Genomic DNA, 16,123 nt, shown 5'->3' with positions numbered 1-16,123 from the left:
CAACTCAATGAGAACATTGATAGAATCTCCCAAACCCTCAACTTCCACCACCTCGAAGGACCAAGATAGCAGGTAAATGTGAGCATCATCAACTCCAAGTTCCCCTCCAACTCATATCTTGACTTGTCTGACATCCAGTACTAAAAAACAGAAATTTCTTTCAAAAAATACTGGGAAGTCTGAACCCATTGTGTTCAGCCCCCACTACAAACTCCACTCCCTCACCAGCAACTCTATCCCTCTTCCTGGCAATTGGCTGAAGCTGAACCGGCTGTTCACAACCCTGGTGAAATATTTCACTCTAGGATGAGCTTCCAGCCACATATCCACATCATCATCAAGACTGCTTATTTCCACCTTCATTCATAGAATTCCTACAGTGTGAGGAGGCCATTCGGACCATCGAGCCCGACAACAATCCCACCCAGGCCCAATCATCCCCATTTATCCTACGTATTTACGCTGTTAATCCTGCTGATGCCAAGGGTTAATTTATCATGGCCAATCCATCTAACCTGCACACCTTTGGACTGTGGAAGGAAACCGGAACACCCGGAGGAAACCCACACAGACACGGAGAGAATGTAGAAACTCTGCACAGACAGCGACCCGAGGCTGGAATTGAACCCGGGTCCCTGGCGCTGTCAGGCAGCTGCACTAACCACTGTGCCACCGGGCCACAGGTCAGTGCCATCGCCCGACTCCAGCCCAGTCTCAGCTCATCTGGAACCCTCACCCATTCCATTGTGATGTCACACTCTCACCCATTCCATTGTGACTAGGATGGCTTTGGCCGCGCGCCGGCCGGACGTCCCCGCGCGCTCAGCCAGCACACGGGGACTCATCCAGCCCGCCCCTCCGCCATCGAGCACGTCCCCGATTCTGGTCACCCCGGCGTCCACAGCCCCCCTCTCCGCCTGCCACCTGAAGTTATACGGCTGGAGGAGCGGATTCCTGAGCAGCGGCTCTCGCACGAGAGCCGCTACTCCTGACGGGGGAGAGCTGCGTCGCGAGGCGACCTTGTTCCAGACAGTGAGGAGGTCCTGGTAAAAGACGGGCAACTCCTGCAGGGTGGTCGAAGCACGCCCCAGTTCGATATGCAGGAGCTGCACGTCATAATTGAGGCCGTGCCACTGGCGGAAGAAATACGTCGCCATGGCACACCACTGTGGAGGGGGCTCAACGTAAAGGTACCTCTGCAGGGCCTGGAGGCGGAAGGTCGCTATCTGAGTGCGGAGGCACACCAGACCTTGTCCGCCCTCCTCAAGCGGGAGATACAGGACCGCAGCAGGGACCCAGTGCAGTCGATTGCCCCAGAAGAACCGCAGGAGGGTTCTCTGGATATCGGTGACAAAGCCAGGGGGAGGGGTCAAAGGGACCAGCCGGTACCACAGCATGGAGGCGACCAGCTGGTTTATGATGAGAACTCACCTGTTAACCTTCTTCTCTCGAACGAAAACAGCCTCAAGTCCCTCAGCCTTTGCTCATAAGACCTTCCCACCATACCATGTTCCAGTTGGATTGTATCATCCCCAGCAGTTACACACGACACACACACAGTCCAGAAGAGACACACGTGTGGAAGATGATGCTGTCGGAGGCAGAGGTGCCTCGAGCTATCCGTGCAGCAACGCAGCTCCAGTGCGCTGAAGGCTGTCCTCCTCGGCAGTAATGACCGGTCTGCGCCTTCACAAGACTCTGGACACAATGGGTAAAGAGGGATAGAGAGTGAGAGATGGATTCATATATATACATGATGAGAGAGAGAGAGAGATTGCCCCAATACAAACATCACTCCCCAACCTCTCTATCCCCCTCCCCAGCAACTATCTGAAGCTAAATTAATGTCACAACATTACTGCCATCTTTTACCCAAAACTTAGCTTCAGACCCTGTCCCTCTATATTTAACCAGCCCGTCTCTGACATCTCCTCCAGTCACACAACCCTGTGAGATGTCTGCACCGCTCTAATTGTGGCATCAGGAGCGTTCCACATGCAACATGACTTGCATCGATAAACTCTCATCTCCAACATTTCAATTGAAATTTCAAAGCTCAATGGCTTTGAAGCCGAATGGTCCAGATTGCCATGGCCTTCAATGTGAACAAGTTGTTTGTGATGTGACTACAGAGGTTGTCTAGGAAACAATGACTGAACACAGGGGCTGAATGTGAGAAGCTGAAGTTTCCACTTGAAGACATTCCCAGTGTCTCTGAGCAGCTGAACTGGGGAAGCCTTTGGGCAGAGACTGTGCTGCTGCTATTGCCCTTCCTGGCCACCAGGCGTCGCTGTAACGCTCCCGGGTGCTGCTCCTCCCAGTGTCACCTCTTGCCCACTCCGGCCCGGCCTCTGCTCGTTGGCGGGACAACAGGGGGTCTGTCGAGGGGGCGGGGCGGCCTGTGCGCATGTGCAGGACGGGAATGCTCCCAGAGGTCAGCGCGCGGGACGCCGCCGCATTGATGCCGTCTCCCCGGCAACGCAAGATGGTCGCCGCCGCCGTCTCCCTTGGCAACGGAATATGGCCGCTGGCCGTCTCCCTTGGCAACGCAAAATGGCCGCCGGCGGTGGGTGTCATTGCTGCGCATGCGCAGTGAGGTCTGTCTGCAGCCAGTGTCCAGATTGCCCCCAGTGGATGGGGTTGGGATTGTGCAGCAGATGGAGCAACAATCCCAGTTTCAATAGGGGGACAGAAGCTGCAATGCTGCCCCCTGTTGGTCACTTCTCCCAGTCTCAGCATTGCAGAGTGTTTAAACAAGAGTGCATTGTCACAGCAGCACCTTGACCTTCAGTTTCAGTTTATTTATTAGTGTCAGAAGTAGGCTTACATTAACACTACAATGAAGTTACTGTGAGAATCCCCTAGTCGCCCACACTCCGGCGCCTGTTCGGGTTACACTGAGGGAGAATTTAGCACGGCCAATGCACCCTAACCAGCACATCTTTCAGACTGTGGGAGGAAACCGGAGCACCCGGAGGAAACCCACGCAGACACGGGGAGGGGACAGCCCGGGGGAAAGCTCCATTCCAACTGTCCCTGGAGTGTCAGATTAACCTGGGTCACTCACGCACCCCCCGGCTAAGACTCACCTCCCTCAGACAGTGAGACCCTCCTGTATCACTCACCTTACTGTAGTCACATACCCTCAGACTCAGCACTGGGCCCTGGGCGTGTTCTTTAAATGCTGCGACCTATCGTGGAGGAAAGAATTGGGAGGATTTTGATTTGATTTGATTTATTACTGTCGCATGTATTGGGATACAGTGAAAAGTATTGTTTCTTGTATGCTGTACAGACAAAACATACCGTTCATAGAGTACATTGGGGAGAAGTAAAAGAGAGGGTGCAGAATGTAGTGTTGCAGTCATAGGTAGGGTGTAGAGAGAGATAAATCTAATATGTAGCAGGTCCATTCAAAAGTCTGAGGGCAGCAGGAAAGTTCTTGAGTCGGTTGGTACGTGATCTCAGACTTTGTATCTTTTTCCTGACGGAAGAAGGTGGAAGAGAGAATGTGTGCATGAGGTCCTTAATTATGCTGGCTGCTTTTCTAAGGCCGCGGGAGGTGTAGACAGAGTCAATGAATGGGAGGCTCATCTGCGTGATGGACGGGGCTACATTCACGACCTTTTGTAATTTCTTGCAGTCTTGGACAGAGCAGAAACCATACCGAGCCGTGATACAGAAAGGATGCTTTCTATGGTGCATCTGTAGAAGTTGGTGAGAGTCGTAGCTGACATGCCAAATTTCCTCAGCCTCCTGAGAAAGTAGACGTGTTGGTGGGCTTTCTCAATTATAGTGTCGGCATGGGGGGACCAGGACAAGTTGTTGGTGATCTGGACACCTAGAAACTTGAAGTTGAGACCCAAATGACAAGTTGTCATAGTGTCATAGATGTTTACAGCATGGAAACAGGCCCTTTGGCCCAACTTGTCATGCTGCCCTTTTTCTTTTAACCCCTAAGCTGGTCCCAATTCCCCACATTTGGCCCATATCCCTCCACATCTATCTTACCCATGTAACTGTCTAAATGCTTTTTAAAAGATAAATCTGTGTCCGTCTCTACTACTACCTCTGACAGCTTGTTCCAGACGCTCATCACTCTCTGTGTGAAAAGATTGCCCCTCTGGAAACTTTTGTATGTCCCCCCTCTCACCTTAAACCCATGCCCTCGAGTTTGAGACTCCCCTACCTTTGGGAAAAGATATTGACTATCTATTGTGTGTCAACCATAGAATAGCCACAGAATGAAGGAGGCCATTCAGCCCATTCAGCTGGTGTCGACTCTCTGCTAGAGCAATCGAGCCAGCCCCACTGCTCCACCTTGTCCCTGGAGCCCTGCAAATCTTTTCCCATCAGCTTCCCATCCCACTTCCTCCGGAAAGACAGCGAGGAGCAGAGAGGAAAGAGGGACTTGGGGAATGGAAGGTTTCATCTGATGTTCTTGTTGGCAGATGCTCTGTGGCGGATAAAGCTGGCAGCCTCCTCCAGAAAGCAGCACAGAGTGAATGGAAGGGGCAGAATGAGACACGAGAGAGAGAGGGGTGAAAGCTTTCTGTTTGTCAGCAAAAAGCACAATGGTGGCCCTGTGTCCTTCAGGGAGCGGCCCAGGCCTCGCTCAAAGCCTGCCCTGTCCTCACACTCACTGAGAGACGGCCATTTCTAACATGTTGTCCATGTTTCTGAGCTGACACTGAGACAAACACAACAACAGCAACCACTGTCCGGACAAGTCCTCACGGAGAATGAAATGTCCAAAGCCACTTCAAAGGAAGATTGCGCGGCAGGATTTGTCCCCGAGCTGCAGAGGGAGAGATTTGGATGTATGACCAGAAGCTGGGTCAGTGAGGTTGTGTTTTAGCAATGGAGGTCTAGAGAACAGAAAAGGCCCTTCGGCCCATTGCATCTGTGCCGGTCAAAGACAAATCACCCAACTTGGCTCACGGCCTGGTAAGCCTTGGCATTGCAAATGCATAGCTAAGCACTTCTTAAACGTTCTGAGGGTCTCTGCCACCACCACCCTTTCAGGCAGAGAGTTCCAGACTCCCACCACCCTCTGGGTGAAAAAGGTTTTCCTCACATCCCCTGTAAACCTCCTGCCCCTTACCCAAAATCTATACCCCCTGGTCATTGATCCCACCACCAAGGGGAAAGCTTTCTCCCCGTCTACTCTATCGATGTCCCTCATAATCTTATCCATCTCCATCATGTTCCCCCTCAGCCTCCTCTGCTCCACGGAAAACAACCCCAGGGTGGAATCTTATCACCGTTCAGGCCGGCAGGATTTTCCCATCCCACTGCAGTGAAAGGAGATTTGGCTGGAAAATTGGGCGGAGAGGTGGCAGATGGAATTTAATCCGGATAAATGCGAAGTGATGCATTTTGGAAGAAATAATGTAGGGAGGAGTTATGCAATAAATGGCAGAGTCATCAGGAGTATAGAAACACAGAGGGACCTAGGTGTGCAAGTCCACAAATCCTTGAAGGTGGCAACACAGGTGGAGAAGGTGGTGAAGAAGGCATATGGTATGCTTGCCTTTATAGGACGGGGTATAGAGTATAAAAGCTGGAGTCTGATGATGCAGCTGTATAGAACGCTGGTTAGGCCGCATTTGGAGTACTGCGTCCAGTTCTGGTCGCCGCACTACCAGAAGGACGTGGAAGCATTGGAGAGAGTGCAGAGAAGGTTTACCAGGATGTTGCCTGGTATGGAGGGTCTTAGCTATGAGGAGAGATTGGGTAGACTGGGGTTGTTCTCCTTGGAAAGACGGAGAATGAGGGGAGATCTAATAGAGGTATACAAGATTATGAAGGGTATAGATAGGGTGAACAGTGGGAAGCTTTTTCCCAGGTCGGAGGTGACGATCACGAGGGGTCACGGGCTCAAGCTGAGAGGGGCGAAGTATAACTCAGACATCAGAGGGACGTTTTTTACACAGAGGGTGGTGGGGGCCTGGAATGCGCTGCCAAGTAGGGTGGTGGAGGCAGGCACGCTGACATCGTTTAAGACTTACCTGGATAGTCACATGAGCAGCCTGGGAATGGAGGGATACAAACGATTGGTCTAGTTGGACCAAGGAGCGGCACAGGCTTGGAGGGCCGAAGGGCCTGTTTCCTGTGCTGTACTGTTCTTTGTTCTTTGTTCTTTGGCTGCTCACCAGATTCTCCGACCTCGCTGAGCGGGAGTGTGGCATCAACAGGTGGCAAGATCACACCCTCAGTCTATAAAATCTCTCTTCAGTTCGAGTGGCGGCACGGTAGCACAGTGGTTAGCACTGCTGCCTCACAGCGCCAGGGACCCGGGTTCAATTCCGGCCTCGGGTTACTGTCTGTGTGGAGTTTGCACATTCTCCCCATGTCTGCGTGGGTTTCCTCCAGGTGCATTGTCCATGCAAAATTGCCGAGGGTCCCACGATGTATAGGTTAGGGGGATTAGCGGGAAAACACGTGGGTTTACGGGGTAAGCCTGGGTAAGAGTCCGTGCAGATTTGATGGGTCGAATGGCCTCATTCTGGACTGTAGGGATTCTATGATTCTATGAACTAAAACTCTCCAGGCCAGGCAACATCCTGGTGAATCTCCTCTGCACCTTTTCCAGTGCTATCACATCCCTCCTGTCCTGTGCAATCCACAACTGCACAATTTATCGATGAGGGGCGGCACAGTGGTTCACACTGCTGCCTCACAGCGCCAGGGACCCGGGTTTGATTCCTGGCTTGGGTCACTGTCAGTGTGGAGTTTGTACATTCTCCCCGTGTCTGCGTGGGTTTCCACCGGGTGCTGTGGTTTCCTCCCACAGTTCGAAAGACGCGCTGGTTAGGTGTATCAGCCATGCTAAATTCTCCCCAAGTTGCCCAAACAGGTGCAAGAGCATGGCGACTATGGATTTTCCACAGTAACTTCATTGCAGTGTTAATGTAACCCTACTTGTGACACTAATAAAAAAACTTTTAAACCTGATACTCAATTCCCCCATGTTGGCCTTGTTCTGTGATCATTAATGCGGACGTTTAGATTATTCAATAGTTCTTTAAGGACAGCAGACACAGGGGAAAAAAAACATGTGACTCTTTACACAACAGATATATTTCAAGGGGATATTGCAGCCAGTTGTATCTGAGTGGCAGTAATCTTCCCTCAGAATCAGACAGATTGTGAGTTCAGCTCAGAGCCTCAAATACTAGGCCCTTAGCATCGATCAGAGACTCCGAACAGAGAAATACAGAAAGAGAGTTTGGCAAAGTCAGATTTAATTTTCCATTCAATATTTATTTAAAAATTCAGAGAATATTTGACAGGAAAATTGATTTTAAAGTTAACAAAAGTGAATCTGACCTTTGAGCTTCACAATGAGATCAGACCCCACCCGCTCTGAGCTGCCCAATATCTGTACAGCTGTACCAGACACCAGAAAGAGAAAACCAGAGCTCAACATCACGGGAAATGAACAATTGTGAATCAGGAACGAGAAAAGTTATTAATTTATACCTGAGATTTAAACTACAGGAAAACTATTAACTACAATTACATTACAACAAAAGTTACCTTCTACATTTCACACTGAAAACTGAACTACCGCCCACAATTGTCTCAGTGACAGATTCAGAATGATAAACTGAGAGAATTTCACTGTTGGAGTCACCGACAGCAGATATTGTATTTGTGTCAATCAGAAAGCTTAATAATCAGCTGAGGGAAATCTACACCGTCCAAAATTCAACCCATCACTTGATCTGTAAAAGAAAGATACAATAAAGAAGCAGATGTTTATGATGCGGGACATTAATGTTAGAGTTTTTAATCAATGAATCATTTAGACATTTTTCAAATCCCTTCTGTCAGTTTGACAATCCACTCTGACACCAGTCACATTTCACACTCTCTGCTCAGTCCTGTGTTGGGGGGGGGTGTTTAGTGTGGGATCAGTGTTTGCTTTTCTCAAACCGCAGTGATATTCCCAACAAGAGCAAGAGGTTTCAGTGTTTAAAAATGTAAAGATTTCAGAACAAAACCAGACAGAGAGTGATGAGGCCTCACACCTTCAATGTAGTGATTCCCCCAATCTTTCCTTTTGTATATTGTTTCCTTCCTCTGTCTGAAGTATTGGAGATGTCGACATCACTGAAACAATACAATCTCTCGGGACAATCACTGTAAACAGCTTCTGGAAACAAAGTTACCACTTTAATCACCCAAAAAGCTGAATGTCCATTCAAACACCTCCCTCCCCATATCCTTGTAAATGCAAAGATAACTCCCATTTCCCCAAAGCAGGAAGATGTGAAATGGAAACATCTTCAGCTTTTTACACACTGCACTTTTCCACGGACCAAAATGTTTCAAAACATTTGCTGAAGTTTTGTTTTAAACTCTTTATCAATGTCCTTCCAGGTTTAGTGTGAAGGTTTGTGTTCCACACTGAGTCCCTCTCAGTCTCCACATGGAGCTTGTGTGTGTGCTGATGCTCCTGTCATTTTGGATGGATACTGTGTGAAGCTGCATTCTCTCCCAGTGAGTTTCTGATGTACTTCACTCTCTCTGCGGCTGGAGCAATGTCCAGCAGGCAGCAGAGGATGGCAGTGTATCACTGTCAGCACAATATAGACAAACAGCCTTTCGCAAGAGAGGCTTTGACCCTTTTTCAAACCAAATCCCCAATTTGATGTTTCCAGCTGCGCTGTTTACAATGCTGCTGAATATTGTGTGTCTTTGGTAAACTGGGATGTGTAGCATTCAGTCACATTAAGTGGTCAATAAATACGTCCACACTGTGTATATCTTTCTGTGTGTGTGTGTCAGCGTGCATGTGTGTCAATGTATTTAAATCTCAAAGGAAAATAGGAGCAGGTGTAGGCCATTTGGCCCATCGATCCTGCGCCAGCATTCAAACAGATCATGGTGCACGTACGCACACAAAACACGCACACACCAACACACACAAAACACGCACACACACAAAGCACGCACACACACAAACACACACAAAACACGCACACACACAAAACACGCACACACACAAAGCACGCACACACACAAAGCACGCACACACACAAAGCACGCACACACACAAAGCATGCACACACAAACACACACAAAACACGCACACACACAAAACACGCACACACACAACAAACACACATAAAACACACACAAATCACACACACAAACACAATAAACACACACACACCATAAAAAAAATTTAGCACTGCTGCCTCACAGTGCCAGGGACTCGGGTTCGGTTCCCACCTTGGGTCACTGTCTGTGCAGAGTTTGCACGTTCTCCCCGTGTCTGCGTGGGTTTCCTCCGGGTGCTCCGGTTTCCTCCCACAGTCTGAAAGACGTTCTGGTTCGGGTGCATTGGCCGTGCTAAATTGTCCCTCCGCGTCAGGGAGACGAGTTCGGCTAAGTGCATGGGGTTACGGGGATAGGGCCTGAGTGGGATTGTGGTCGGTGCAGACTCAATGGGCCAAATGGCCTCCTTCTGCACTGTAGGAGTCTAGGATTCTATGAAAACACACAGAAACAGATATTCTCACCCAGTAACACTCAGACGCACACAGTAATAAACACACACGGAAACATGTCCACGCACACACACAAACACACACACACACACACAAACACACACATGCATGCACACAGACACACACAAACAGACACACACACACAAACACACACAAACATACACACACACACACATGCATGCACACAGACACACACACACAGACACAAACATACACACACACACACACATGCATGCACACAGACACACACACACACACAGACACACACAAACACACACACAGATTCCTATTTTATTTCACACAATCGATTTGCGTCTTGAACATGCTGAATGATTGGGCTTCCACATCCCCCTGGAATAGAAAATTCCAAAGATTCACCACCCTCTGAGTGAAGAAATTCCTCCTCATCTCAGTCTTCAATGGTCTGCCCCTGATTCTGAGATTGTGTCCCCTGGTTCTAGTCTCACCAGCCAGGGGAAACATCCAATCTACATCCACCCTGTCACACCCTGTAAGAATTTTAAGTCTGTTTCAATGGGATCGCCTCTCATTCTTCAAGGGTTCAAGGCCGACTTCCGGACTTGATGGCCATGGAAGGTGTGCTCATAACGGGGCCAAACAGCTGGATTATCAAACAGTAAATCCTGCCGGATCATGTATCAGTAAACTCTGCCCGAAACCTCTCTCAGTTATTACAATCTGGGCCTGGTATCAGTAATCTCTGCCCTAAACCTCTCTCAGTTATTACAATATGGGCCTTGTATCAGTAAACTCTGCCCTAAACCTCTCTCAGTTATTACAATATGGGCCTTGTATCAGTAATCTCTGCCCGAAACCTCTCTCAGTTATTACAATCTGGGCCTTGTATCAGTAAACTCTGCCCTAAACCTCTCTCAGTTATTAATGTGGGTCTTGTATCAGTAATCTCTGCCCGAAACCTCTCTCAATTATTACAATCTGGGCCTTGTATCAGTAAACTCTGCCCGAAACCTCTCTCAGTTATTACAATATGGGCCTTGTATCAGTAAACTCTGCCCGAAACCTCTCTCAGTTATTACAATATGGGCCTTGTATCAGTAAACTCTGCCCGAAACCTCTCTCTGCTATTATAATCTGGGCCTTGTATCAGTAATCTCTGCCCTTCAGCTGATTGGAGAATATCATTGTGAATATTACTGAGTTTGGGATGTAATATTTTCCTGCTGTTGCCAATATGGCTATTTTTAACATAGTTTCTGGGATCCTCCAGTCTCCCCTCAGCAGCTTTCTGGGCAGTGAGAGGTGACACACCGTTCACTCGCAGAGGGAGTTTTTGGTCCTGTCGCTGTCAATGGGATTTCCCATTGAAGTCACCTCACGCTAGCAGGAAACCAGAGGCAGGGGAACGAGAGCAGAGAATTCCCCACGAGTGAACAGCCGGAGAATCCCGGACATTCGCTCCTTTCCCAGTTATCACTGCACTCAACCCAGTCGCTGTTTATACGCTCAGTTGTCTCAGTGAATACTACATTACACCATGCTGCTGTGGACACTACAATCAACCCTTTTTGAGTTCTCACTGTATTAATACCATGTATGGATTGATATTTCATTGGACAATGTGCTGGGTTAGATGAATATTTATTGATTCTTGTGATGTGGGTGTCACTGGCTAGGTCAGCATTTATTGCCCATTCCTAGTTGCCCTGGAGAAGGTGGTGGTGAGCTGCCGTCTTGAACCCGCTGCTGTCTATGTGGTGTAGGTACACCCACAGTGCTGTTAGGGAGGGGACCTGCTTAAATTATCACTGCATTTAACCATGTCACTCTTTATAAAAAATAAACTCGACCATGTCTGGGTAATGAATGTGGAGCATGTCTCCATTTCTCTTTACCTCAGCACTGTATCTGTGTAGATAACACTTTATACAGTTTCAATGTTATTTATTAGTGTCACAAGGAGGCTTACATTAACACTGCAATGAAGTTGCTGTGAAAATCCCCTAGTTGCCATACTCCGGCGCTGTTCAGCTTCACTGAGGGAGAATTTAGCATGGCCAATCCACCGAACAGCATGTCTTTCAGACTGTGGGAGGAAACCGGAGCACTCGGAGGAAACCCAGACACGGGGAGAACATGCAGACTCCACACAGACAGTGACGCAAGTCGGGAATCGAACCCGGGTCCCTGGCGCTGAGAGGCTGCAGTGCTAACCACTGTGCCACCCCTATAAACTAGATACAGTTTCTCTTCTTAATACATGGGGCTATCCCTCTGTATATACTACAATTGGTCTTTACTTAGTTATTGCTTCACTCAACTATGTCACTGTTTCCAATGCACTCAGTGAAGTCACAGTTATTAACGCACGCAGCCATGCCTCTATCTACACTACACCCGACAATTTCTAAGCTGTTGCTGCACTTCCCCAGGAATAGATTTGATCTGTTTCTCTTACATTCAGCATCATCGGAGATACTGCTGTGTTCGGCCTTGTTTCATTCATTACTCAACTCACCTGTGTCTCAGTTTTATTTCACACAAGTTCCTGTCTTTCTTATTCCTACATTTTACCCTGTTTCAGTTGTTACTGCACTGAAAAATCTCTCTGTTAGATAGACAGAGAAAGAGAGTCAGCTGGATGGATAGACGAATATTCCTTTAAAGTTATATATTTGTGTGGCTCAGCTGGTGCCACCACTCTTGTTTGGAACAGTTTTTGTTTGGTCTTGTTACCAGCTATTGGGTGTTGTGTGAAATGTCCAATTGCTCCAGTATTGTGTGTGTAATATTGGTGTTGAAAGATTGGGTGAATTTCGCTCGAGTCTCTTGGAGATGAGCAGAAATTGAGGAAGGGAAATAAAGTTGAACATCGGTAAAGGGAAAGTGACCACAGTCCCAGATGACGATCTGCTGCTCTCCCCTTTGAGGGGGAGAACTCACTGGCGGTGATTTACCACACCTCAGGCCAAGGGAAAGGTTGAAAGGGTTGGGATTTCATGACGTGTTGGAGACTTTGTGCATCTCAAACCAGCTGTCCAGCCAACTGAGTGAACCAACTTCCATATTGCCACATTTCAATGCATGTTGCACAACCTGGTCACAAACTATTGCATTGGAGATTACTCACTGATATTGGGATTGATCTGTGACAATTCTCACAGTCGCGTATGTGTGTGTGTGTGTGTATGTATGTTTCTGTCTGTGTGCATGTTAGTGGATATGTTTTTACAGATTTCCAGAGAGAGAGAGAGCGAGCGAGAGATGCAGAGACCAACAGATGACAGGGTCAAGGAGAGTGAGAGAAAGAGAGAGCCAGATTGAGAGAGGCACTGAGAGACAATGTCTGTCCAAATCCTCTTGAAGCCACTTTGCATTTTCCTCACAACTCACATTCCCACCGAGCTTTGTGTCATCCGCAAACTTGGAAATATTACATTAGGTCCCCACATCCAAATCATTGATAAACATTGTGAACATCTGGGAACAAAGTCCAGATCCTTGTGGCACAGCCGGCCGACACAAGACGGAGAAATCATCTGGCCGGGAACACAACAGCGACATTTTTCAGGGAAGCTCGGAGCCAGCTGTGTCTCAGTGGATCATAATCTGACCTCAGAATCATTCAATCGTGGCTTCAGTTACAGCATCAAATTCTCGGCCAGGCTGGAAAACAAATCACTCCTCAAATCCCCAAATAAAACGGTCTGGGATCTGAACTTAAAATGCTGGAACTGATCATGGAGGAAAGAGTGGGGTCTAATAGACACTGAGAAGATAACTTGCATCTGAATCATAGAACGGTGACAGCACAGGAGGCCATTCAGCCCCATCAAGCCAGTGCGACACTCTGCAAGAGCAATGTCACTATTCCCACTCCTCCACCCTTTCCCCGTGACCCTGTAAATATTTCCCCTTCAGCTTCCCATTCAACTTCTCCTGGAAGTCCTTGATGGAATCTGCTTCCACCTCACCCTCAGACAGTACATTCCAGATACTGGACACTCACTACGTTAGAAACATTTCCTCATGTTGCCGCTGTCGCCATTTACCTGAATTCAGCATCCTCTGGTTTTCAACCTTTCCCCCAAGGTGCCGATTATCTCAAAGCCGATCCTCTCAGTCCCGGGACGTCCCTGCAGGAGTTCCTCAGGGTGAGTGTCCGAGGCCCCAACCATCTTCAGCTGCTCCAACACTGACCTTCCCTCCATCACAAGGTCTGAAGTGGGGATGTTCGCTGATGATTGCACAATGTTCAGCACCATACGCAACTCCTCAGATACTGAAACAGAAAATAAGGACATACCAAACAGGTCAGGCAGCATCTGTGGAGAGAGAAACAGATTCTGGGACCAGGGGGACTGAGAGACAGGCAGATTGAGAAAAATATGCACACACTAACACTCACACAGACAGCCTAAAACTAAACAGATATATAATGGAGGAGGAATCCCTTCTCCCTCTGTAAATAGAGATTAACTAGATTTCTCTTCCAAAAAGACAGCACATCTGGATGGGCAGAATAGTCTCCAATTCTACCCATGGTCCTTTTCTGATCTCCATTCTTCACATCTGCACACGTTGGCTTCAGCTCCAGTTTGTGAATGAAAGCAAACCCCTGTTCATTACAAATCCACTCAGCCTTTTCCCTCTGCTCTCTCCACACACAATCTACAAGACACAAACAGGAAACATGGATTCCAGGAGAGAAAGGTCACACCTGATCCTCCTCTCAATGGATTCTCTGTCGCCAGAGAGAACATTCCAGCTCCTTCAGAAAGTCACAACTGATTAATGTCAGGGACAGAATTGGAATGAATTAGACACAAGAGAGATGAAAGGTTTCTGCTCATCATAAAAAGCTAAAGAGCCACTCAATGTCATTAAGGGAGAGACCTCGCTGGTCTATCTTTGACCCAAGTCACACACTGACTCTGAATGTCCTCACAGCAACTTGGGGGATGGACAATTCTAAAGTACTATTCATGGCTTTAGGGTTTCCAAAAGTGTTTCACCGACAATGGAGCGCTTTTGAAATGTTGTCAGTGTTATTTAGGAAATAAGCAAACTTTAGGTGCCACATGAGTTTAAAAATTGGCAAGCCATGTTGCAGCTTTATAGAACCATTGTTAGGCCGCACTTGGAATATAGTGTTCAATTCTGGTCGCCACACTACTAGAAGGATGTGGAGGCTTTGGAGACGGTACAGAAAAGATTTACCAGGATGTTGCCGGGTATGGAGGGCATTAGCGATGAGGAGAGTTTGGAGAAACTTGGTTTGTTCTCACTGGAATGAAGGAGGCAAGGGGGGTGACCTAATAGAAGTCTACAAGATTATGAGAGGCATGGACAGAGTGGATTGTCAGGAGCTTTTTCCCGGGGTGGAAGAGTCAATTACTAGGGGGCATAGGTTTAAGGTGCGAGGGGCAAGGTTTAAAGGAGATGTACAAGGCAAGTTTTTTTACACAGAGGGTGGTGGGTGCCTGGAACTCGCTGCTGGGAGAGGTAGTGGAAGCAGATACAATAATGAGTTTTAAGGGGCGTCTGGAGAAATACAAGAATAGGATGGGAATAGGGGGATATGGTCCCCGGAAGGGTAGGTGTTTTTAGTTCACACATGGTTGGTGCAGGCTTGGAGGGTCATCACACCAGAGGAAGGATATGATAGCACTAGAGGGGGTACAGAGGAGGCTCAGCAGCAAGTTGCCTGGGATGGAGTATTTGAGCTATAAGGAGAGACTGGAAAGTTTTGGATTGTTTTCTTTAGAGCAGAGAAGGCTGATTGAGGTGTATAAGATTATGAGGGGTATGGACAGGGTGAATAGGAAACAGCTGTTCCCCTTGGTTGAGGGGTCAATCATGAGGGGACATAGTTTTAGGGCAAAGGGCAGGAGATTCAGAGGAGAGTTGAGAAAAACATTCACTCAGAGGTGATGGGAATCAGGAATGTACTGCCTGGGAAGGCAGTGGAGGTCGGAAACTTACAACCTTTCAAAAGCATTTGGATGAGCACTTGAAACATCACAACATTCAAAGATATGGTACAAGAGATGGAAAATTGGATTAGCACAACTTTAGTGGTAGTTACTGTTGGTGCAGACTCAATGGGTCGAAGGGCCTTTTCTTCACTGTACCACTCTATGACTCTGAGGGAAGAAATTCCTCCTCACAGGAAGCAGAGATTCGGAATAAATAGGTGCTTTTCTGGTTGGCGGATGGTAACTAGTGACGTGCCGCAGGGATCGGTACTGGGGCCTCAACTATTTACCATTTATATAGATGATCTGGAGGAGGGGACTGAGTGTAGGGGAACAAAGTTTGCAGACGACACAAAGATAAGTGGAAAAGTGAATCGTGCGGAGGGCGTAGAAGGTCTGCAGAGAGATTTGGACAGGCTGAGTGAGTGGGCGAGGATCTGGCAGATGGAGTATAACGTTGACAAATGCGAGTTTATTCACTTTGGAGAAAATAATAGCAAATTGGATTATTATCTAAATGGAAAAAAATTACAACATGCTGCTGTGCAAAGGGACCTGGGGGTCCTTGTGCATGAGACGCAAAAACCCAGTCTGCAGGTGCAACAGGTGATCAGGAAGGCAAATGGGATGTTGGCCTATATCGCA

This window comes from Mustelus asterias, unplaced genomic scaffold (assembly GCF_964213995.1).
Source record: "Mustelus asterias unplaced genomic scaffold, sMusAst1.hap1.1 HAP1_SCAFFOLD_595, whole genome shotgun sequence".
NCBI classification, from domain to species: domain Eukaryota; kingdom Metazoa; phylum Chordata; class Chondrichthyes; order Carcharhiniformes; family Triakidae; genus Mustelus; species Mustelus asterias.
This window is presented reverse-complemented; position numbering follows the sequence as displayed.